Source organism: Nannospalax galili, unplaced genomic scaffold, assembly GCF_000622305.1.
Source record: "Nannospalax galili isolate Female #2095 unplaced genomic scaffold, S.galili_v1.0 scaffold1488, whole genome shotgun sequence".
NCBI lineage: Eukaryota > Metazoa > Chordata > Mammalia > Rodentia > Spalacidae > Nannospalax > Nannospalax galili.
The window spans coordinates 1,607,530-1,632,721 of record NW_008358859.1 but is presented as its reverse complement, the minus strand read 5'-3'; the positions used below and the strand labels follow the sequence as shown (position 1 = coordinate 1,632,721).

The following is a 25,192-nucleotide window of genomic DNA, read 5'->3' as shown; positions in this document are numbered from 1 at the left end:
TTGAAAGGAGGGAAGCTTCACCAGGCTGGAGGAGAAAAATATTTCCCTGGTTGGACTTTTCCACAATCAGATGTTTTAACTTAGGATTCCACTAATCCACTCAACATGTTCATTCCTGGATTCCTCCAGTCGCTTGTCAAGGCATCCAACAAGGCGTGCTTGCCTCCTCCGTCTCCCCTCCTGCTGCGTGGGTAGACATCCCCACTCTGCCCCAAGTCAAAGCCCTCGCTGCAGCTCTGGGTCCCATGTTCTCTCAGCTCCCCGTGGGCCTCTCCAGGCTTTCTTCTGCATCGTCACCTGGAATTAACTTCCCTCCCTCCCCCGCACCCTTCTCCGTGTTGGCTCACTGCCATTCTGCTCTCCTCTCCCCACCTCCACATGTGCTCCTCTCTGTCCACTCTTAACCTTAGGTCACCACATCTAACACTGCCTCTCTCTCATCTCCTCCGGAGCCTCACAGAGCTGGCCATGCTGTCCCCTCAGCTTCCAGGGAGCCACAGCCCTGTGCTCTTCCTGCAGCACTGGAGAGAGCTCCATAGTTCCAGCTCCATCACTATCTCCTCCCCCTTCCCCTAACTCAAAGTGTTGGTGTCTGCCGAATACTACTTCAGGCCTCCTCGATCTTTTCTCTACCTTACCCTGGCTCATGGCCATAAGCTCCAACCATCTGTGATCACTTCCACCTTCCATCTCAAGCCAGAGCTACCTCTCTGAAACCCCTACCTCCAAAGACCCACGTGGTACCCAGCATCTCTATTGGCTGTACAGTCAACAAGTCACACTAGGTGTGTCTGAAATCAATTCAATATCTACCTCTCCAACCCCACTTTCCCCTTCTCAATACTTCACTGCATGGATTACATGACTTGGGAATCTACAAATGGTGTGGAGTTCAAGTCTAAGGTACATCTCAAAGCTGCCCCTTGCTTTCATCTAACCCCCCAGACACTGATCTGTGGCTGCCACATTTTACTTAGACAAGAGCAGTCATTGTCTAACCAATGCCCAATGTCCTGACTATACCCCTATCTACCTCATCCCACCCCCAGAGATCCAGAGGTTTTTGGAAGCCAGCTATCTTCTAGCCTCCTGTAGCTTCCCACCATACTCAGCCTCTAGCACCATCTCTCTCCATGATCTCTAGGGTTTCTACCCCCAGAGACCCTCTTTCCATCCTAGGACACACACACACACACACACACACACACACACACACATACACACACATATTTTCCATTCCCTTCACCTGTAAGACTGCCCTCCTGGTACCCCACAAAGCCATTCTCACCTCCTCCTCCTCCCCAACTTACCAACTTAACTCAGAGATTCCTCTTCAGGGACCAGCCCTGGGAGAGTATCTGCACCCTGTCCAACCCCTCGCCCCATCTTCTGCACCTTTGCTTTGCAGCATTTCTCATCAATGACATTCTCTTAGGTATTTATTTGCTGACTGCTATGGACTGAACTGGCTCTCCCCTGATTCATGTGTTGAAGCCCTAACACTAATGTGTTGGTATTTGGAGATGGGGCCTTTGCAGGTCACGAGGATTAGATGAGATTGTAAGGTTGGGCCCTCATGATGATTAGTGAAGAGAGAGAGAGAGAGAGAGAGAGAGAGAGAGAGAGAGCCCTCCATCCTTGTTAGCTTTAACTGTAAACAACCTAGAGCTATCTGAGAGGAAAGCCTCACTTGAGGAATTATCCAGATCTGACTGGCCTGTGGCCATGTCATTGATGCAGGAAGGCCCAGCCTACTGTGGGTGGCACCATCCATGGGCAGGTGGGCCTGGGCTCTATAAGAAAGCTAGCTGAGCCTGAGCCTGTGAGTGAGTCAGCAAGGCAGCATTCCTCCACAGGTTCTGCTCAGATTTCCTGCCCTGACTTCCCTCAGTGATGGACTGTGACCTGGAAGTAGAGGCCAATAAACCCTTTCCTCCCCTAAGTTGCTTTTGGCTGGAGTATTTTATCACAGGAGCAGAAAGGAACCTGGAACACCCCCACATGAGGACGCAAAGTAAAAGCAGCTATCGGCCAGATGGAAAGCCGTCACCTATCAGCCAGAAGAAAAGCCTTCGCCTAGAACAGAATTTGCCAAAACCTTGCCCCTGACCTTCCCTGCTTCTGGAGCAGAGAGAAATCAATGTCTCTTGTTCACGCACACACATTCCAGTCCATGTTTGTTTCAGTGGCCAGAGTGGACCGATACGTTGATTTATCTTTCTCTCCCTGCCTCACTAGAATATAAACCATAGGAAGCAGAAAGCATCTCTAACTTATTCACCATTGAGTTCCCAGAACTCGACAGGTGACAGGTGGCCAAAACTACTACTGCAAACTTGTTCCCACTTTGTAGCTACAACTTGCTGTTCTGTATAGGAAAAAAATGTCTGATAGTCTAAGTCCAAATGCAAACAGAAGTGCGTGGGGAGCCTCTTCAGAGGCAAGACTGCTTCAGGACCAAAATGGGAGGTAGGAGAGAACGCGATTTCTTAAGAAACCTTTCCTTCTAAGAGTCAGAAGGTTCTGTCTGAGAGGTGATCTCTCTGCCCTGCCTCCAATCTGCAATGCAGTGAAGCCGACACCTCCCAAGGCTCACTGGACACAACTCTCTCCACAGAGGCACCTCCAAGATAAAGGGCAGGGATGGGGGTGACGAGGCACCGAACAAGCACGTGAAACACTCCACACCACACTCCCCACCCAGACATGTCTGAGGGGTGCTGCGTACGAGCTTGTCCTTCAAGATGACCCTTGCCCTCTTCCCACCAGCAAGTCTAGACCAGTTTGACCCGTGGCAGTGGGCTGAACCGTATCCCCCACAAAGCCATGTTGGAGTCCCAGGCCAGTGCCCGTGCATGTGACCTTACTTGACAAGAGGGACTCTGCAGATGTGACCAAGTTACGATGAGGTCTCAAGCCCTAATCCAGTATGGCTATGCCCAACGATGCCACCATGAAGCAGGAATAGCCAGGGAGGAAGTCACCTGAAGATGGAGGCAGAGGATGGAGCAACTGGCCACACACCAAGGGATGCCAAGAACCAATAAGCACCAGCAGAGGCTGGGACAAGGCAAGGAAGGGTCCTTCCAATGGCCTCGGGAGAAACATGGCCCTGCTGGCATCTTGGGTCTAAACATCCATCCTCTAGAACTCACAGAGAATACAGCTCTGTGGTTTCCCACTGCCCTGCCCATGCGAATGTCACCACAGCTACAGTACATTAGCAGTCTGGAGTCCTCAGAGCAAAATCCTGAAAATCCACTGCACCCTCCCCCTCAGAGTCCCCACTTCCCGATTACCTGCCCGGCATCAGCCCCCAGGCATGATGCTCCCTCAGAGAGGTTTCCTTGGAAACCCTCCTGGAAGGCCCCTACAACAGTTTCTGCCTGCCCTCTGTATTAACATCTCCTCCACCGCACAGGTTGCTCCAAACCAGGCCACGTCTAAGTGGAAGGCTCCATGTCCCACATTCGGTGTTGCTGCTTTGCCTCCTAGCTCCTCTTCCCTCCTTTTAAAACATTTGTTATGTTTATTTTATGTGTATGAGTGTACTGCTTGCATGAATGCAAGTATGCCCACGTTGTGCCCACAAAGGTCAGAAGAGGATGTTGGATCCCCTAGGACTAGAGTTACAGATGGTTGTTAGCCATCATGTGGGTGCTGGGATTCAAACCTGGGTCCTCTGTAAGAGCAGCCACTGCTCTTAACCACTGAGCCATCTCTCCAGCCCATTTTCCCTCCTTTTTTTGTGCCAAAGATGTTTTTAACTAAACAAAGACATTTAATGCACTCTCTGCATGTAATTCATTACACAAACTCCTTGGAGCAACAGCTGTGTGTCAGCTCTGTGCCGTGGAGGTGACCTTTGCCCCACTTTCCTCTGGCAGTTCTAAACCAGTTTGACCCTGGGCAGTAGATTGAATTGTGGCTCCAAACACATGTTAGAGTCCTAGCCTGATGCCTATGTGCATGCCCTTCCTTGGCAAGAGGGAATCCGCAGTATGGACGTGATTAAGATGAGGTCATGGGGCCTGTAAAGATGGCTCAGCAGTTAAGACCACTTGCTGCTCTCATAAAGGATCCAAGTTCAAATCCCAAGCCCACAAAAGATTGCTCACAACTTCCTGTAACACCAAGATCCAAGGGACCCAATGCCCTCTTCTGGCCTCCTTGGGCACCAGGCATGTGGTATGTGTGGCAGATGGATAGATGATAGATAGATAGATAGATAGATAGATAGATAGATAGATAGATAGATAGATAGATAGATGATATGTAGGTGATTGATAGATGATAGATGGTTGATAGATGATATGATAGACAGATAGATGATAGATAGAAATGATAGATGATAAATGATAGACAGATGATAGATAGATACATGATAGATAGATGATAGATGATAGATAGAGATAGATAGATAGATAGATAGATAGATAGATAGTAGCTGGTTGATAGATATTGATAGATAGATGATAGGTGATTGATAGAGAGAGGATAGATGGTTGATAGATGATAGATGGATATATAGATGATTGATAGATAGATGGTTGATATATGATAGATCAAGTGATAGATGATTGATAGATGATAGATAGATCAGAAAGATAGATGATAGATTAGAAGATAGATAGATGATAGATGATGATAGATAGATGGTTGATAGATAGATGATAGATAGATAGATAGATAGATAGATAGATAGATAGATAGATGATAGATAGACAGATAGATAGTAGCTGGTTGATAACTATTGATAGATAGATGATAGGTGATTGATAGAGAATAGATGGTTCATAGATGACAGATGGTTGATAGATGATAGATGGATAGATAGATGATTGATAGATAAATGGTGATAGATGATAGATCAATTAATAGATGATTTATAGATGATAGATAGATAGATAGATGATAGATAGATAGATAGATAGATAGATAGATAGATAGATAGACAGATAGTAGCTGGTTGATAGATGATTGATAGATGATGGGTGACTGATAGAGAATAGATGGTTCATAGATGACAGATGATTGATAGATGATAGGTCAATTAATAGATGATTGATAGATGATAGATAGACAGATAGATAGATGATAGATAGGTGATAGAGATAGATGACAGACAGACAGATTAATAGATGGATGATGGCTGACAGATGGAAGATGGAACTCAGAGTCAGAATATGCCCCTCACCCCTCAAGGTCCTGGGGCCACAGCATGACACGCAACCCTGCTTATCTGGATCCTGCCCTTCTTTCTACTCCTCCTGCCAGCACTACCCTCTGCTCAGCTACTCCCTGCCCTCTCCTTCCCCTCTGCACTGTCAGCATGCTAGCATGCCCATGCTTTTTCTGGCCCCAGGGCCTTTGCACAGTTGTTTCCTGTACTGAGAATGGCCTTCTTCCCATTCTTCACAGGACGGTCTGCTAAACTGCTAACACTGACCTCTTCCAAGAAGCCTTTCCCAATGCTGAACACTCAACCCAACCCCTTCTGTCCATGTGTCCTCCAGGGGTGAAGTCCAACCTATTTGACAGCCGGTTCGGCACAGAGGTGCTACCCAGAATGTGCCTGAGGCAGGGTGTTGGGGCACCCCTCGTCCACAGGCTTGAACCTGTCTTGATGGGCTGACACCATGGGAGGTGCAGTGCCCAGCAGCCCAGTGGACACAGCAGGGTGGCCCAGGTCACCCGTGAAGACAAGCGGACACCTGTATGTCCACTACGCTGTGGAACGGGAGCAGGGCTCATACCAGCGCCTGGCACAAAGGAAAGGTGCAATTAATATTTGTCCAACTGAGCCAAACTTCCAGGCAAAGACAGAAGGGAGAGGCTGAGGGTTTCCCCAGACTGTCACATCAACTCTGGAGCCAAAGGAACTTGCGCCCTGACAGCCTGTGCTCTCAGATGGTGAGTCTGTCAGATCTCACAGCTTCACGACCTCGGGAAGCTCGGAACCGAAAATAAATTGAGAGAGAATCAAAAAGGAAGAGAGAAGCCTGCGAGAGCGAGCTGCGTGCTCCAGGCGGCTCTCTTGGCAAGTTCAGCGCAGAGAGTTCCAACACAAAGGGTCTTTGCGGCTGGGCTTGCTGGCAGTTCTGCATGCTCCCCCAGAAGCTGGAACCTGATTCTCCAAGAATTTCAGTGCGGGAGGCTTGCCTTATGTTACACAAGAGGCCACGGAACTTTCCACAGTCTGAGGAATACATGCACTGCCCTGAAGGAACTGTAAAGTCAGGAGCGAGGAGGATAGTTCAGCCCAGGTAATACAGCAAACCAGCTAGAACCAGGACGTGAGCCAAAGTCACAGACCTCCAACACGTGCAGCAACTTCAGCTGCCCCCAGACCAGGCTTCAGGACCCTGGGGCTTGTGGTGTAACATGAATGCACAGACTCAGTCCAAGACATCTCTGCCTTAGCCCAGGTACAGAGAGGAAAAGGACCGCACTACTGGCCCCTGCTGTGTGAGGTGGAAGACCTCTGTTAGAGACCCAATTATGCCCTCTAGCAATTCATTTGTTGCATCTCTGAAGTGTCATGACCTCTGAATGTGACTGCAATGGGGGATGGGGTCTTCACTGAGTGAAGAAAATGGTCCCCACAGGGCATGCTAATCCAATAGGACCAGGGTCTTACAAGAAGACATTTGGATAGAGGACACCAGAGATGTGCATAGAGAGGAAAGGCCTTGTGAGGACACAGCTTGACCTCATCTACAAGCCAAGGATGAGTCCTTAGGAGAAACCAGCCCTGGCAGCACCTTGATCTTGACTTCCAAGATCCACCCAGTCTGCAATAGGCTGTGGCTGGCCTAGCAGACTCACACAGGCCCTCGGGGTGGGACCAGGCCAGTGTTAAGGTTCCCACCATGAAAAATATCCACTTAAGACTCATAGGCACTGTAGAGTCTGCGTATAAAAAGTTATACCACAAGCCCCAGGGTCTTGAAGTCCAGTCTGGGGGCAGCTGAAGTTGCTGATACTGAGGGTCTATGACTTTGCTTCACACCCTGGTTCCAGCGGATTAGCTATATTACCTGGGCCTCGGGCTGCTCCTCTCTAAAATAAGGCAATCACAGCAACTGCTTCCTAGCATTGTGTGAGATTTAGATCTGATTATAGCTTTACAGCACAGGCATAAGTACGCAGTACAATAAAAGGCTCAATTAATACCACCCAGTATATTCTATTTCAGTCCTTCCCAACACACATGATCCATGCTGGTTGTGTCATGAAGAAGAACAGGGAAGGAACAATGATGACACCTGACCAAGACTCACAACACGGGACACCAGGACGGTGCTAAGATTCCGAAGTATCCTGGGTTCTCCTGACTCCCCACAATATACTTTGACCACCCCCTCCTCTCCACCAATCACTCAACAAACAGAATTCACAAACTGAGCCAGTGTCTCATCTTTAGGGTCAATAAGGAAGCAGGGAGGCTGACAGAAGCTTCCCCAACCTGTCTCAAGAGAGAGATCCAGAAAGAGGATGAACTGAGGCGGCCAGCGAGGTGAGAAGGCGGTGGTGACCCTGTAGCATGTAAGAGAGGGGTGAACAGAGAGCCGGGGCCCGAACAGTAGGCCTGGACACAGCTGTGTGTGTACAAACGATGGGATCACACTGACTTCGGACCCATGCACTCCTGTCACCAAGGCTCTGGGTCTCACTGGAGCACAGGAGAGATCAGCCTGCAGAGACAGAAAAGGCCTGTGGACCCACAACAGGAAAGAAAGAAGAAATGTATATGTGTAAGTATGAGCACATATGTACATTGTGCAGTGTTTATATCTATCCACCATTTCCTAGAGTAGCTTTGGCCATTGAAAATTGTTGTTGTTGTTGTGGTGGTGGTGGTGGTGGTGTGTGTGTGTTATGCATGTGGGAGATGCACTCACCCCTGCATGTGTGCGTGGAAGTCAGAGGTTAATGTTAGGTATCAAACAAGATCTCTCACTAAACCTGAGACTTACCACTCAACTAGACCAGCTGGCCAGCAAGAAGAAGAGATCTTACTGCGTCAGTCCCTAAGCACTAGGGTCACAGATGTGTGCCGCAGCACCCAGCTTTCATGTGCGTATTGGGGATCCTAGCTGAGGCCCCTATCCTTGCATAGCAATGGCTAAAGCTACTCTAGGGAGTGACAGACAGACACAGGACTTTGCCCATTGAGCCATCTCCCCAGCCCAGAAGTCATTTGTTGGCTTTCCCAAAACTGCTTCTTGTCCTCTGATGGGGCCAAGACAGAATGGAGAGCACGCTGGTGTGAGCAGAGCAGGATCACCAAAAGCCTTGGCCGCCTGTTCAGACCTGGAACCTGGGCCTCGAATGTGTGGATTCCAACGCCACCACTGGGAGGAGGTACGGCCTTCACTGTTCTACCACACTGGAACTCATAGGTCGACAGATTCCATCCACCTTTCTGCTCACTATCCCTTGTATGGATATCACTCATTCATCACCCCTCCCCCACACACACACATACACACACACACACACACACACACACACACACGGTATCACTCTGCATAGCCAAACTGCACCAGCACCTGCCTTGGCCCTCTGAGCAGTAACAACAGGTCCTACCTACTTCCATCCAGCTCAGAACCTGGTTGTAGGGAAGGACCGCCCAGGTAAACCAGTAACCCCTGAACAAAGTACTCGGGGGAGGAGGGTGCTTTACCTTCTCCCACAAAGAGAACAGGTCTGAGACAGGAATGAGGAAGGGGAGACATCCTGAGCTGAAGGAGACAGACCAGTCCAGCCCAGGGTAATGAGGTAGGAAGCCACTCCAGGGACATCAGAGTTTAACCAGAGGATACTTCAGATCTGGATATGGCAGACAGCAAGGTGTTGGTGGGGATGGCCATCTATGGGTTATTTCCTTTTGGTCTGAGGGGAAAGGAAAGGAGGGTTCAGGTTCCTAACCATCTGCACATAACTCCTGGAAGTGGCTTGGGCTCAGGTGCGCTCTGGGACCACTGGGAGGGGATCCTGGAATTAGACCCAGGTAATGCCAGCCTCCAAGCCAGGCTTTAGCTGTGAGTGAGTGATGCTGGTGGACTCTGTTCTGCTTTTGGGTCCAGGAGTCCAGCAAAAAGAATGTCGTCTTTCCCCAATCTGACTTTGACTGACTTGGGACCATTCCAAATGGGAAGGGAACCCCAGCTGACAAAGCGTGACTACACCCAGGGGACTCCCCACACCAAGCCCTCCCCTGGATCTCTGGATGAGGCGGAGGCCAATTGCCAGAAGAGAAAGGAAGATACCTGTTTAACAAATACCCAGCCCTGCAGTCCCCAGACACACCTCCTGCCCCCTGGTGGGATGTCAGCCTTGTGGAAGCAGACCAGACACATGGCAGTTGGACATCTTCCTGGGCCCCTGGGGAATCCTTGAATTCTCAGTCCCTTCTGTAGGAGGAGCCTGAACAGACAGTGCCATGAACTTCAGCAAAAGTGCCCCCACCCTGAGAACTGCCAAGCCTGCCACAGGTAAAAGCATCATGAGCTCTACTTCAGACTTCTGTTCAAATGCCTGTGAGGTCAGCTTTTTAAAACACTTTATTCTGGGGCTGGAGAGATGGTTTGGTGGTTAAGAGCGTTTGCTGCTCTTCCAGAGAGGCCCAGGTTTGGATCCTGGCACCCACATCAAGCGACTCACCACCTGTAACTCTAGCTCCGTGGGATTCGATGACCTCCTCTGGCCTCTGTGGGCACCATATACACATAGCATACACAAAGACACAGACACCTACATATTAAATAAATAAATAAAATTTTGTTCTGGGTGTGATTCAAGTTCTTCCAAAGATCGATTCCCCAGGACAGTTCTTGCTAAAGCAGTCAGTACATGAAAAGACAGTTTACAGGTGCTGTGGGAGGCAGGGCTGGAGACCCGTGCCCAGTCCACTTCCAAGATGAGAAATACAACACAAGACCAGAGACTGTACTTGTCTCCCAGAGCGGTGAACTTCTAGAAAGATCTTGGATTGCAAAGACAGAAAGGCGCCCATCTCAGACCCAGTTGGAAGAGAAGTTAACAGCTAGGGCTCTCTCTCTCTCTCTCTCTCTCTCTCTCTCTCTCTCTCTCTCTCTCTCTCCTCTCTCTCTCTCATCCCCAGCCTGGGCTGGCTGTATACATGAGCCCTACACTCTAGGGTTGGAAGGAGACAGGGAAGCCCTGAGAGCTGGTAAAGCCCAGCAGCTGGGGATGTCCTCCCTGTGACCCACATACAGCCTTTGTGTTCTCCCCCTCCCTAGGCTCTGAGAACCTCTCCAAGTGGAGGGGGCAAGTCCCCATTCTCAGTAACACTGGTGCCAAAGCAGGGTGTAGTAAATGCTGGCTGCATTCATCCATCAGCACATTGTCGCAATCAGCACCCTGCAACATTTGTCTGGTGTCACTGTTCTAGCATATTTGTTTTTTTTTGTTGTTTTTTTTTAATAAAACTAGCTGGGATTGGGGGACGGCTCCATCGGTAAAGCATCTGCCATACAAGCACGGGGAGCTAAGCTTGGATCCCTAACACTCACATACAAAGCTGGACATGGTGGCACGGTGGTATGCGTCTGTAACCCCAGCACCAGGAACGTAGAAGCAGGAAGCTCCCCAAGCCCCACTAATCTAACCTAATCTGTGAGCTCCAAGTTCAGTGAGAGATCCTGTCTCAAAAACTAAGGTGGAAAGTTGGGGCTTTAGAGATGTCTCAGTGGTTAAGAGTGCTTACTGATCTTGCAGAGGACCTGGGCTGGGTTCCCATTACCCACATAGTAACTCACAACCACATGTAACCCCAGTTCCAGGAGAGCCAATGCCCTCTTCTGGCCTTCACAGATTCCTGCATGAATGTGGTGTATATAAACTCACACGGGCACACAAACATAAAAATAATAAGTAAATAAACCCTTGAGAAATAAATAGAGGACGACCCCTGACATTCACCTCTGGCTTACACACACACACACACACACACACATACACACATGCACATGCATGCACACACAAATATATACATGTACTATGCCAAAAAATCAAATAAAAAGAGCTGGGAAAGAAATGGGTCCAAAATGGCTTTGGGGTGACGCACACTGACGGTCAGTTAGATCTGGGCCTCTTTCCCACCTGGTGACAGTGTGCTCTAATTGCAGGTCTAAGGGCTGTCCCCTAACCTCCCCATATGCACCTTGGTACATGCACGCACATGCGCGCCCACACACACACACACACACACACACAACTTTAAAAAGCCAGGAGTGGTGGTGCACACTTGTAACACCAGCACTGGGGAGGCAGAGACAGACAGATCCCTGGGACTTGCTGACCAGCCACCATACCCTAATCTGTGAGTCCTAGATCCCAGTGAGAGACTCTGGGTCCAAAAACAAAGTGGACCACTCCTAAGGAACCATACCTGACATTCACCTCTGGCTTACACACACACACACACACACACACATACACACATGCACATGCATGCACACACAAATATATACATGTACTATGCCAAAAAATCAAATAAAAAGAGCTGGGAAAGAAATGGGTCCAAAATGGCTTTGGGGTGACGCACACTGACGGTCAGTTAGATCTGGGCCTCTTTCCCACCTGGTGACAGTGTGCTCTAATTGCAGGTCTCTATTAGAATGATTCAAATTATTGAAATATCACCTGTAAATACTAAAAAGCACCATGACAACATCAAAAACCAGTATGCATGTGTTATACATGATCCCTGTAGCCGACTCCAGGTGAGGAAAGCCCTCAAATGTGTCATCAAAGTCCCCTGAGCTGTCCCTTTCACTTCTGGGCCTCAGAGACCAGCTGTGCACCTTTAATTCCATACTTAGTCCCACATACCACGAAATGGTCAGACTCCCAGGACCCACAAGTTGAGAGTCTCAGAAAACACGGAAACCTCAGAAGGAACTGCCCACCTTGTGCAGAATGAGTAACGGGCAGCGTGGCCTGCTTCGGAACCAGCCCTGACCAAACCTTGCCCTCTGGGAGGCTGCTGAGTCCTGAAGCCCTGACAGCCAGGACTCATGGCAAAAAGGAGCATGGCAGGGTCCCCAAATATGCCTGGCCAGGGATGCTCTGGTGTGACAGAAAAAGCCCAGGGCCTGGGACAACAGAGCCTCCACCTGAGATGCTACTGCAGACCCCAAGGGACAGAGCCAGCCAAGTAAAGGTGAGCCAGGATACTCAGGAGGGCCCACCTTCTCCAGGGTACAGGTTATCACCTGCCATAGCACAGAAAGGGCTCAACAAATGCCCACTGAAAACGGACAACAGCATTCACTGAACTACCCACTAGAGTTCAGAAAGTCCTTCCTCTCATGAGCTTTCATTTGGTCCCAGGGCACAGAAGATGGAGTGAGGGTTCAGGGATACTAAGTCACCCTGCAGCCCCTAGAGCTGCTGAGAGGCAGGGGTCCCTTTGTTTGTTGTTTGTTCCCTGAGACAAGGTCTCCTGTACCCAGGCTGACCTCAACCTTGCTATGAAACCAAAGACAACCTTGAACTTTTGGTCTTCTTCTTCCACCTCCTGAATGCTGAGATTATAGGCTTGTACCACCTCACCCAGTCTATGTGGTGCTGAGGGTCGAGCCCAGGGCTTCAGGCAAGCTACACAAGCATTCTACCAACCGAGCTATATGCCTGGCCCAAGGTGTGGATTCTTTATGCTATTATATAGGAGAAGTCTATGATCTTGATTCTGGGATTTTTCTTAAGGCAACATGAAGTTCAATTACATCTATCTGCTGACCTCAATGCTCTCATTTAGCCTGAAAACAATTCACTAGGGATGTACTGTTACTATCCCATTTTGTAGATGGGAACACTGAGGGCCAGAGGACACCCTACTGAGCTTATAGGGCAGCTTAGGGTGGCACAGGTCTACCTGAGTCTAAGCCATGTTTAGCCTGTTCTGCCTCATAGTAAAGATGCCTTCTGCAAGCCCATCTCTACAGCCCCCAGACACTGGTGCAAAATACACATGGGGGGTGTTCAGTTCTTCAGATATGTTCTAGTTTCTTTTCAATTGTCATGACAAAACACTCTGACCAATACCAACTTGAGGAGGAAAGGGTTTATTTGGTCACAGTTCATCAGGGAAGCCAAGGCAGGAACTCAGAGCTGGAACCTGGAGGCAGGAGCTAGAGCACAGGCCATGGAGTAATGCTGCTTACTGGCTTGCTCCCAGGCCCCTGCTCAGCCTGCTTTCTTATGCAACACAGGACAACCCACAGTGGGCTGGGCCCTCCCACATCACTTAACAATCAAGAAAATGCCCCACAGGCATGGTCACAGGACAGTCCAATGGAGGCAATTCCCCAATTGAGGCTCCCTTTACCCAGGTATGTCAAGTTGACACTAAAGCTATCCAGCACAAGACGTCATGGGTCTGACTCAGCCCAAGCTGCAGCTGGCCCATTAGTTGCTGCTGACAAACAGCAGGGCAGAAAGCAAAGAATCGAGCCAGGATGAAATGTGCATGGTGCAGTGGGTGGGGCCGGACCCTCAGCTGGCAGTCACTGACGCTTGTGGTTCTCACACTTAGAAGCCAGGAGACCTAGGGTAACCTAGCCTACTTCTAGTCAATCCATCCCGGGGAAGAACATGGCTGTCCCCAACAGGAGCTGTTGTTTGTTCCCCTTGTCCCAGCTCACTGTGGTAAACTTGGGATATCCCCCCAGGAAATCAGCTGGTTGCCTGAGAAGGCTCCTGTTTACATAGCCAAAGTGTCGGCTTTGAGAAAGTCAGGACTGGGTCTTAGTGCCAACAGTCTATAATGAAAGGCAAAATAGGCAATCAGGGAGACTTACCAGGACTACACCACGGTAGGAAAGGTGGGGTGGTAGTCAGCTTTCACTGTCAACTCGACACAACCCACAGTCACCTGGGAAGAAAGTCTCAATGAGGGACTGTCCACATGGGGTTGACCTGTGGGTGTATCTGGGGAGGATTGTCGCAATTAAATTAATTGACATAGGACAATCCAGCCTACTGTGGGCAGCATCATTCTCTAGGCGGGGGGTGCTGAACTGTGGAAGAACGGAGAAGAGACTGAGCATGAGCAAGCAGGTCAGCATGTGTTCGTTCTTTCTCTCTCTCTCTCTCTCTCTCTCTCTCTCTCTCTCTCTCTCTCCTCTTGACCAACAGTCTTCAGCTCCTGCCACTGTGACATCCCCGCAGTGATGGACTGTAACCAGGACCTGTGAGGTAAAAGTAACCCTTTCTCCTCTGAGTTGCTGTTTGTCAGGATATTTCATCACAGCAACAGAAATGAAACCAGGTGAGAGCCCACAGCTGGTGGGGCAGAGGCCCTGGCATGCCCAGATATGGCATCCTTAAAGGTAATCTCCTTCTGGGAGACCCCAGAGTTCCAGGCAACATTCATTTATTCATCATTCCACAAATCCACAACTGTGCACTGAGCACCAGCAACATGTCAAGTCCTGTTGTAGATACTAAGGACACGGTCAGACAGACAGAAACCCCTGTCTACAGGAGGCCACACAGACGCCTGGGGGAAAGAGCAGTCCAAGAAAAGCCAGGGTACTGGCCCTGAGAAATGGTGGAGGAACCTGTGCCCCAGGAGTGGAATGCGCCAGGGGTTGAGGTGAGGCTGCCAGGGACATGGTGGGCAAGCTGTGCTACAGTAAGGACCTCGGCTTCTGCTCTGAGGGAGGAGGAGATGGCTGGAGGATTTTGAGCGAAGAAATGGCATAAGCAGGTGCCCATTCTTACAAGGTCTACCATGCTGTGTCTTGACCAGAATGTACCAGATGCCAGGCATGGTGGTGCACACCTTTAATCCCAGCCTTCGGGAGGCAGAAGTAGGTGGATCTCTGTGAGATCGAGGCCAGCCTGGTCCACATAGTGACTTCTGGGTGGGGGAGACCAAGTCAAAAAACAAACAAGAAAACAAAACCAAAAAAAGAGGAAGACGCCAGAAAGAGGTCTGCTGCCACGTGTTACATCTGAACGTGAGATGATGACAACATGGTGGTCAGTATAGAGCTGCTTTCAATGGAGTTCTACTGCCAAGAGAAATGGAGTCAGAGTGGAGGAGAAATGAAGAAAAGAAGGTTCCCTTCCTCCATGACAACAGCACACCCAGAGGCTGCTGGGAAAGGACTCAGCATAGACGGAAAAGTGGACTAGGACACCAGCAGTCCCAGAGCTAGAGGGCGAGGGGGCCTCCAGCTGCAGCGGTTGGAACAGACACAGGGGACAGAGCAGGTTCACGAGCGGCAAGCAGCCCATCCTTCCACCAGGCAAATGTCCCTCTGCTCCATGCATGGCTGTGTCAACCCCTTCCTCCTCCCTCAGCAGAGTAGGAACGGGCCAGGGAAGACCACAGTCATGCTGGTCTGCTGGGCTCAGAGCCCTAGAAAGGTGGGCAACCTGAAGCAAGCCCCTGAGTAGAAAGAGAAGAAAGAGGAGGGAGAGCAGCCTCCCCCAGGGGAGCAGGCAGCACTAAGGAGCCTTGGAGAGGGATGGCAGCAGCAGGCTGGTCCTACCCCCGCAGTGGATAGAACTGTGTAGAGATGATGAGACGTAGGCAGGTTGGGGCTGGCCAAGTGAAGCTGACCACAGGAAAGAAGGGTAAAGGAGCAGATTGGGAAGGCAGGGGAGTGAGACCATGGTGTCGTGTGAGCTGTCTGTCCATGCCTCCCTCCTCCGGCTCAGCTCCAGCTCACTTTCCTGGCTTCAATGATACAAGTACCATGCCAGCTCAGGGGTGCTATGCTTTTGGCCCCCTCTTGAGGGACTGTCCTCCAGTTTGCCAGTGGCTCCCTCCTCCACAGGCTTTCCCAAGTATTTCCTCAGGATAGACGTCCCTGGCTGCACGCCAACGCCCCCACCTCTTCTGCATTTACCTATCACCCCTGACTCTCATCTACCTCCCTTCTCCATGAAGGCAGAGGTTTCTCTGTTGATTCCTGCATCCTGGGAGTCTAGGACAGTTATACTATGTGCTTATCAAGTAGTTCTAGAATGAACAAAGCTGATCCTACTATCAATTGTTACATTGAAAACAAGACACAAAAGGAAGATGAGGGCATACAGCAGGATCCGGCACAGTCTCCAGAACAGCAGATTTGGGGAGGGGTGAGACGCCAGACACAGCTCCGGCAGCCTCCATCTCTGCTCCCTCCTTGGGCCATCCTGAGGAACAGCTCAGCCTCCAACTCAGGGCATGCTGACCTTTGAACCAAGCAGGTTACCCTACATAAGACTCATACAGTCCCAGGGATCTTCACTTGGGCTAAAACCTCAAGGATCAGTTAGTGTATGAACCCACAAACTTGGATGAGCTCAGCTCAGAAACCAAAGATCATGTTTGATCCTCGCACTAATTAGCTGGTGTTCAGGAACATCTTCCTCTTGTACGGTACCAGGGAGCTCTGCATTACGGTCCTGCCTCCCATTGGCCTGCAGCTAAGGAGACTTAGCCCATCTGTAACTTAATTTTAAACAAAGTCTTAAATCTGGAAGCGCTTTGAACCATGGGTCAAGGGATCCTCAGAGTCTTAAAAGCTCATGGATGATGTCAAATGCACTTGGGGAAGGTCCAGTCACATAGCTCAGTCTCAGAGGATCACCTGCTTTAAGGTACTTGCTGGAACACCTGTGTCTGATACCCCTACAGATCCCAACATCTGAGTATGGTATGAGCGGACATCAGAGCTGCACCCTGGGACATTCCTGAGCACCTACGGGACATGCTCACATCTGACTCCAGAGCAGCTGAGTGAGGTAGGAGGAAGGTGAGGATGGATGCCCAGAGATGGGTGAGCATGTTTGGAACACTCAATGGAAGAATGCAGGATTCTGTCCAGAACTCTCCTAAGACAGAGAAAGAGGACACTGCTGAGGAGTGTACAGGCAAAGGTTGCCAGAAGCTGGACCCATCTTGGCCTAGATGCACAAAAGCAAATACAAGATCCCCCCCTCTCTCCCAGGAAGGTCCATTCCTGGGCTGGGAACATAACTCCACGGTTAGTGACTTACTTAGCATGTGTGAGGCCCTAGGTTCAGCTCCTGGGGAGAAATCCCCACAACTCTGCTTCTGTTTGCTCATTCGTTTGTTTGTTTGAGACAGGGTCTCCCTGCAGCCCCAGCTGGCCGGGAACTCACTATGTAGACCAGGCTGGCCTCGATCTCACAGACATCCACCTGCCTCTGCCTCCTTAAGTGCGGGAATTAAACATGTGCACCACCACACTCAGCTTTCTACAACTCCTAATTTACTGCTTCCACCAGTACTTAGACTTTTTTTAAAGACTTTTTTTTCATTATGTGTGTATGTGCATGTCTATGCGGTGGTGCGTGTATGTGTGAGTGCAAATGCCTACAAAGGCCAGAAGGGCATTTAGATCCCCTGGAACTGGGGTTATAGGCAATTGTGAGCTGCCTGGCGTGAGTGCTGAGAACCAAACTCAAGTCCTCTGCAAGAGCAGCACATGTTCTTAACCGCAGAGCTGCCTCTCCAGGCCCCAAACTTATTTTCAACATATAAAGTCTATTAAAACTTTACTGGTTTGATAACCTAGATAGCAAATTCAGCATTTAAACGGAAAGAAAGTCTTCTCCTTTCTAAGTTTCCCACACCCAGAAAGTTAATAAAAATATTTAAACTACTTTCGGAAAGGTGAAAGGGGTGGGCTTGGCGCATCAAATAGTTTTACAACATCAAAAACAATGGACAAACTACCAGCTTTTAATACTGAAAGCACCGCTTGCTTTTTTCTATTCCTCTTCCTCAGTTACGTAGTAAAAACTCTTCAACCTGACTCTAAACTTGCATTAATGCAGCCCAGCTTTCTAAAATTCCATATACTTGATGCTGCAGAACAATTAACCTTCTTTAAAGCGTAGCTCTGTGGCAGAGCACGGGCCAACCATTCATAAGGCTCTAGATTCGGTTCCTAGGCCCCCAAAAAAACTTTTTTAAGAAAAAAAACATAACCCATCCTTGCCACTCTTAATTGATTAATTCCATCAATAGTTAAATTTTAAAGGCTAGGGGTATAGTTCTGTGGTAGAGCACTTACCTACCATGTCCTGGGTTCAATCCCAGCACTGCAAAAAAATTAAACTCCTAATTGTATATTATGTCTCAAATGTTCCCTGCTGTGACTATCCTCACTCCACCAATTACACAGACTTCCCAGTGTAGCCCCTTATCTTACCTTGGAGTGACTCTCCCTTTCCCTTTGCCATACTCAAAAACTCCTTGTCACAATAACTAATCAGTTCCATTCCTCAAGCCATTATATTCAAATTATCTTCACGCACAACTCTGAGTGCCATCCCAATAAAAGAGCAAATCTAGCCGGGCGTGCTGGCGCACGCCTATAATCCCAGCACTCGGGAGGCAGAGGCAGGTAGATCTCTGAGTTCAAGGCCACATGGTCTACATAGTGAGTTCCAGGACAGCTGGGGCCACAGGGAGACCCTGCCTCAAAAAGGCCCCCCCCAAAAAAAGAGCAAATCTTGAGCTCCACCATCCTGCCCCACCCCTCCCCCACATAACCCTCTGTGTACCAGGCCCCCAGAAAGGTTGTCCTGCTACAGCCCAAAGCTGAGACTGCCTCCCTAGCCTGAGAGAATTTCCTTAGTAGTAAATTTAAACAGGGCAGGCAGGCAGGGCCAAGTGGGCCCAGCTCTGGGCAGCCTTTGCCTGGAGAGGCAGAAACAAGCCCTCTTAGTCCACACCGCACTGCCCTGAAGCCAGTGTTCCTCCCTCAGTGTCCTGGGTGTGCTCACCCTGTCTCTGAGCAGACCATACTGAATCTGTCTTCTCCCTACTCTCTGCTCAGCCACTACAGACCCTCCGTTCCATGCTCAGGAGTCACAGGGAGCAGCTCAGATGTCAGCTTGAGCCACACACAGCTGTTGGGATCTGCCGGTCTGTCAGCCACAGCTGCCGTGGATGTTCCCTTGCTGTCTCTGGCAGGAGATGGCCACTTGAAACTGAGCTTTTCAACAAGGACATCCCAAGTACATTTGAAATCCTTGACAGGAGGGTAGGTTCATGAAGTCCTAAATCTCTGCTTTGCTAGAACAAGTCACTGACAGTAGAAACACCGATTTTTGTGCAGAGTCTACAGCGAATCACGAGACTGTGCTCCAAGGGAGGACTTCGACAGAGGTAGGTGACACTTGAGCACATCTCCCACTGGCTTGACACCCCACCATTGCCCAGCAAGTGGAGGGTGTGTACTTACCAGCTTCACTACATGATCCTAGTGATCTGCAGAGGCAGATCAGCAATAAGAAACCCAGAGAGCTGAAGAAAAGGGCCTCAAAGAGCGCAGGGATGGGCAGACACTTTGGGAACATAGCCCACTTAGGTGACAGGATCTAGTGCCATTTTTGTGTCCCAGGACACTTGGCAAGGGCAGAGAATGGAAGGAAAGGAGGAGATAGGAACATAAGAGGCTATTGTTTGCTGTAGCCCTTAAATTAAAGATTTCCTCCTGAAGGAAAGAGGGAGGTGCAGAAATATCATAAAACACACAAAGCAAGCAAACGATTCAGGAAGCTCCTTAGAGCTACAAGATCCACAAGCCCTTCTGCACGGTTATATAAGTGGTGGCAACTTCTGGGAGAGGGCACTGGCTAGCTGAACTGTCTTCAAGCCGTGAAGCGGTGCCAGAGATGCGTTTTTGTGAGGGGGTCACTAATATTGGGGTGGGCTTCTCAGAGATGCAGATGCCTTTGTGTTACACACGCCCCTGTAAGTAACCTCTTGCCTCACCTAAGCTGTAAGGAACTCTGACAAACTCACTGATTCATTAAGCTAGACTGGGGTGGAATTGCTTCTTTTGGTCTGTTCTTGGTATGCTTGTCCAGGATGAATAGATATTCGTTCATGCCAGGAGCCATCAAAATCAGAGGTAAAAGGAAGGTAACAGAAGAGAGGAGAGGGGGGACAGGCAGGAAACGTGGACCTGTGTGACAGTCAGGCTCCAAGGGGCCAGTTCCTTCCTCCACCTGGAATTCCCTTTCCCCTTCTGCTCCTGCAAAACTCTTGATTTGAGATTGTGCTCAAGCATAGCCCTCTCCATGGTGCACTCCTCACATGATGGTGCACTCCTCACATCGTGCATAGCCCTCTCCATGGTGCACCCCTCACACGGTGCATAGCCCTCTCCATGGTGCACCCCTCACACGGTGCATAGCCCTCTCCATGGTGCACCCCTCACACGGTGCATAGCCCTCTCCATGGTGCACCCCCTTACATGGTGCATAGCCCTCTCCATGGTGCACCCCCTCACAGTGAAGGGAGAAAATGCACCCCTTCAAACACATGTTCACATGGAGTTTGCTGCCGTAACAAACTCCCCTCACACCTCTGTGACATCAAAGTCTGCTTCTGGCTCACACCACACTCACAGTGGATACTGCAGGGGAGGGGCATTCTGCTCCCTGCAGTCACTCAGGGATCCAAGCCGATGAGGTTCCACCTCAACACGTGCTGAGCCAGGGTAAGACACACCGAAAGCCCCCGCTGGCTTTTTCAGCTTTTGCCCAGAAAGACACATGATGCTTCTGTTCACACTGCATCAGCCAAAGCCAGTCACAAACCCATCCCCCACTTCAAAGGGGCCAGGGAGACACAGTCCCTTAGTAGGAAATGCAGAAATGCCATCGGTCAGCGGTGAGGATGGGGGTGGGACAGCCGTGTCACTTTAGACTTCATAACAAGTCTGAAAGACGGGCATTTTTTAGATGGAGGAAGACAAGGGTCAAGGACACACAATGTGTGTCGAAAGTAGAGGTACAGTAAGCAAAGAGCGGCATTCAAAACAGGACGGTCCGCCCCATCCCACGCGCATTCCCCTGTGCACCATGAGTTCTTCAGAGGGAAGCAGCACCCGCTTTGTCTAGCTGGGCAGCAGAGTGGCAGGTACTCAAAACCGTCTGCAGAGTGAGCGTGTCAGTTCCACTCCAGGGACGCATGAGTCAGGCTGGATGCTGCAGCCCTTCCCTGCCAGTGTGGGATTCTGCCAGTGTCGGGACCGCGGACAGCTCCTCTGAGCCCCTCTGCCTCCAGCGCTTGAATGGATCACTTGGGAGTTCTCCTTACAAGGAGGAAGTAAGGCTTGGAATCCTGTCCTTTTGCCGGTCTGGATTCTGTACCGCCCAGAACAAGCCAGCCAGGAAGAAAATATGGAAAGTTGCAAACAACACCCTCCAAGTTTTTGTCACTGTTGGCTTAATCACATTGCCCGCCAGCTTATTAAATAAAGTAAATTAGGTCTCAATTATTTGCACACCAGGCAGGAAAAAATGAAATTTTCAATTTAAAAGTAATATTGCTATTAATATGCAGACACAGATCTGAAATTGGACTTTCTGTGCTTTTCTGCTAAGAGGGGTCAGAGGAGAAAGAGTCTCATGAAAGGGGGTTTCCTCTCCACCAAGGCACGTGCTCATGGAACCCTAGGTCCCCTGAGGGTTGGGAGCATATGGGTGCCTGGAAAAGCAATTTGGGAAGGAACAGCCGCACCTAAGCCTTTTCATTTACTCTCTTATTTTTTTCTGGTGTGAGAACCCAACCTCCACCAGACAGCCTGATTGACACAGCCTGCGTTACTGAAAATTCCAAGTGGGGCTCATACCAGCATCAGGATTTACATATTTAATAGAAAGGGAGAACTGGGAACAGGGAAGGATTGGTTTAACCCTAAACCCTTATCAGCCACACTTTTACAAGCAGCTCCCCCGGGGCTTCTGCAAAGAAGAAACCCTTTCAACCACTCTACTGCTTGATTCGGGCTCAATTGGAGCTGTGAGCTCTAAAAGCCAATTTAATATCCTGGATGGGAGGAACTGGCATTCAATCATGTTAGAACCTGCAAGGTCCCTCCTTCCAGAAATCCTTTTTTCCTTAAGGGTTTTGGTGATGAACATATCATGGGGCTAATGGAATAAAAATAACCTTTCAAAGATAGAGCGGTTTAAAGGTTTTAAAAGTTGGAGATCAGCCTGAGGAAACTTCATGATTAGTCAGATGGGGTACTGGGTGCAGGATCTCCCCAGGGACAGAGGGAGCAGGGTAGATGCTTCAGGCAGCAGAAGGGATCAGGCAAGCAGGAAGGGCCAGTGGCAGCCAGAGACCTTTTCAGGAGGTCTCATCCCTGGAGACATGTCAGAGAGGACAGAGTGCAGGCTCTGGGTTTCTGCCATCTCTTAGAAGATGACCTCAAGCAAGTTATGTTGTAAGTGTCCTAAACTTCCGTTTTGCATTAAACTATAGGGTTAATGTTTGTGCTGGCTTCTTGGGGGTCCTTTGGGGGATTAAAAGCAGAAGCACACAAAATACTTGTTTTGTGTCTGGCACACTTTAAAGGAGGAGACTCAGCAGTGTGCAGTGAACAGAAGCCTGTGTGCGTGTGTGGGGAGACCAGAGGATGACCTCCGGTGTTGTCTCTCAGGAGTCATTCGTTTTTTGAGATGGAATCTCTCATTGGGAACTAGGGCTCAGTAATTAGGTTGGGCTGGCTGGCCAGCAAGTCCCAAGGATCCACCTGTCCTGCCTCCACAGTGTAAGATTATAAATGCACATCACCATACCCAGCTTTTTTACATGAGTGCTGGGGATAAAACTCAGGACCTCATGCTTCCATCGCAAGCAGTTTACTAACTGAGCCATCTATCCTCCCAGCTCCTGTCTTTTCATATGTTGGTGATGCTAGGGACTGAAAGGAGATGAGGAGGCACACTGACAGGAGAGCTGCCACACCAGGCTCAAGACAATGAGGACACAGGGATACGTTCCCTCTCTGAAGTGAGGAGCTGGCGCCTCAGAAGGTCGCCTAGAACAGGGAGGGCTGAGCTTCCTCCCTCTGCTCAGTCAGGCTCCAAATGCCAGGTCTTCAAGGTTGGAGAGGACTGCTCCTATTTCAGTGCCAACCACCAGATCTGTGAGGGAGGCCTGATCACCCATCTGCTATCCGTGCTTACACCCTCTCAACTCAGACCCTGTGCACCTGCCAAGCACCCCTACGCCAGTTCTACTGTCCGTCACATTTGGGGTGGGCACAGCATAAGACAAAAACTAGGAACCCAGCAGCATCACTCTACATCTGTTGGGTCCCTCTGCTTCCTGCCTAGTTGGGCTGAGCCCCTGTGGCCAGTCCCACCATGGAGCCCAGCAGCTGCAGACACATGGCCCACACTCTGCAGCCCCAGTAATTTTCCATGTGTAGGTGACACCTCTGCAGAGACACGCTGGGGATATTAGCACTGAAGGCAAATGGCAGGTTTCTCCCATACATCAGCTCCCGATCTCCTCCGCTGGCAGCCTGAACAGCCCCCTAGAGGACCCAGGTAATGTATTCACCTTCCCCAAGACCCACATATTCTCCAAACACTCGCAGAGACAACTGTGTGCACCTGCAACCAGACCGCCCTCTGCCCTCGGCGCTTCACAGAGATCCCAGGCCTCTCAGATGTCACTGTGTGCAGGCACAGGGGCAGGGGAGGGGGGTAGAAGTGGAAGGGAAGCCCGTGCAGGAGGAGGTACACAAGAGCTCTAGTTGGCTCGCCCAAGTATTTGCTAAGTGCAAGCCTGCCAAACCTCCCACCCCCAGGGCCCCAAAGGCTCCTGCCAGCCACCCACAAAAGATGAAAACACTTTCCCTGGAACAAACCTCCAGGAGCTGGTGCTAAGAAAGGCAAATGTGTCTTAATCTCCACTAAGACACAACACCACACAGGAAAGATGACCAAAGTGACAGGAGGTGCAAAACCTGCTCCTGGAAGATGTAAACATGTCTCCCCACACCGCCACCAGCTACGCAGCTGCAGACCCCCACTATGGCAGCCCACCTTTCTCACCACTAGCCAGGAGTGAGGCAGTGTTTCCAGGCGCTGTTGATTGCTGACCCCTGGTGTCAGAGGGGGAAGCTCATTCTCTTTCTCTTTCTCTCTCTCTCTCTCTCTCTCTCTCTCTCTCTCTCTCTCTCTCTCTCTCTCTCTCTCTCTCTCTCTCTCTCTGAAATCTGGAGGACAGATAAGAATTAGTTCAAAGAGGAAAGCTCTCTCTCTCTCTCTCTCTCTCTCTCTCTCTCTCTCTCTCTCTCAGAAAGGTAAGCCAGACAAGCAGAACCTACGACAGCCAGCCTACCCCCAAGGCAAGAGACTGGAAAGGTGCAGCTCAGACAATGTGGAAGGAGCTGAGCGTGCTGTGGCCCTCGGGCACCAGGAAGCCCCGGGGCCTTTATCAGGGGTCAGATGGCTCTCAGTAGTCTGACTTCGCTTTCTTGAGGCTGCCAATGGAAGATTCTGGAACATCTACTTTCCACCTTATTACAGTGACCTCTGGTGGTCACGAATCAGACATTGCATGGGTTAAATGAGATCAGTTGCTTCATCTCCAGCAACTCTGGAGTAAAGAAAGCCTTGGGGTCTTCTGAGAGGTTGGAAGAACAGACCAGGAGGGAGTAGGGTTAGGGAGCTGCTGGCAGCCCTGCTAAAGGGAGGGTGCTGGCTGTCACCTGACCCTCAGTAGGCTCTGAGCACCAGCCTCTGGCTGTGTCTCAGCCACTCCTGCCCCTCCCCCCACCAGCTGGTGGTATCGCCACACCAGGCTTAGAGGGCAGAGGTTCAGGATGGTTTTGAAGGAATGTTTCCGTCCTGCCAGAGAGACCTGCTAGGGTGGTGGGGGAGAGGATTTCTAGAAGGTCTCAGCCATCAATCCTACAGCCCACACAGGCCAAAGGGGCCAGAGCCACCCATTGTGCAAGCTGGCACACCTGCCGACCTTTGGGAGACTGTAGCTCTCCGCTTCAGGGTAGATGAAGAACAAACTCCCAAGGATGGAGCAAATAATAATCATCCCTTAGCCAGGTCCGCGGGAGTCTTGGGGTGAGGGGGAGGATTATTCTGTGGGAAACAATGTTGAGACAGGATCCAGATGGATATGTGGAATTCAGCCCCACTGGGAGCTAAAAACAATAGCATTTAGCATCAGCTAAGCCTCGGCCAGCTTGTACTCAAGGCTGCCTCAAACCATTCTGGAAAGATGTTTCTAAATCTTAAGACCTCTCCCAAGGAAAGGATCCAACAACCCCACTGTCATTCATTCCAGTGGTTTCTAGAAGCTTCATTTCAGCACCTCCAGAAATTCCATGCCAGACTTGATCCATGCATGATGTGTCAG

At 50.0% G+C, this 25,192-nt stretch overlaps 1 protein-coding gene across 2 annotated transcripts in view; it reads right to left on the bottom strand.

Moving 5' to 3' along the window:
• Nucleotides 1-25,192, bottom strand: part of Camta1 (calmodulin binding transcription activator 1) — a 912,046-nt gene that overhangs the window by 653,069 nt on the left and 233,785 nt on the right. The gene's annotated exons all lie outside the window — the stretch shown is intronic.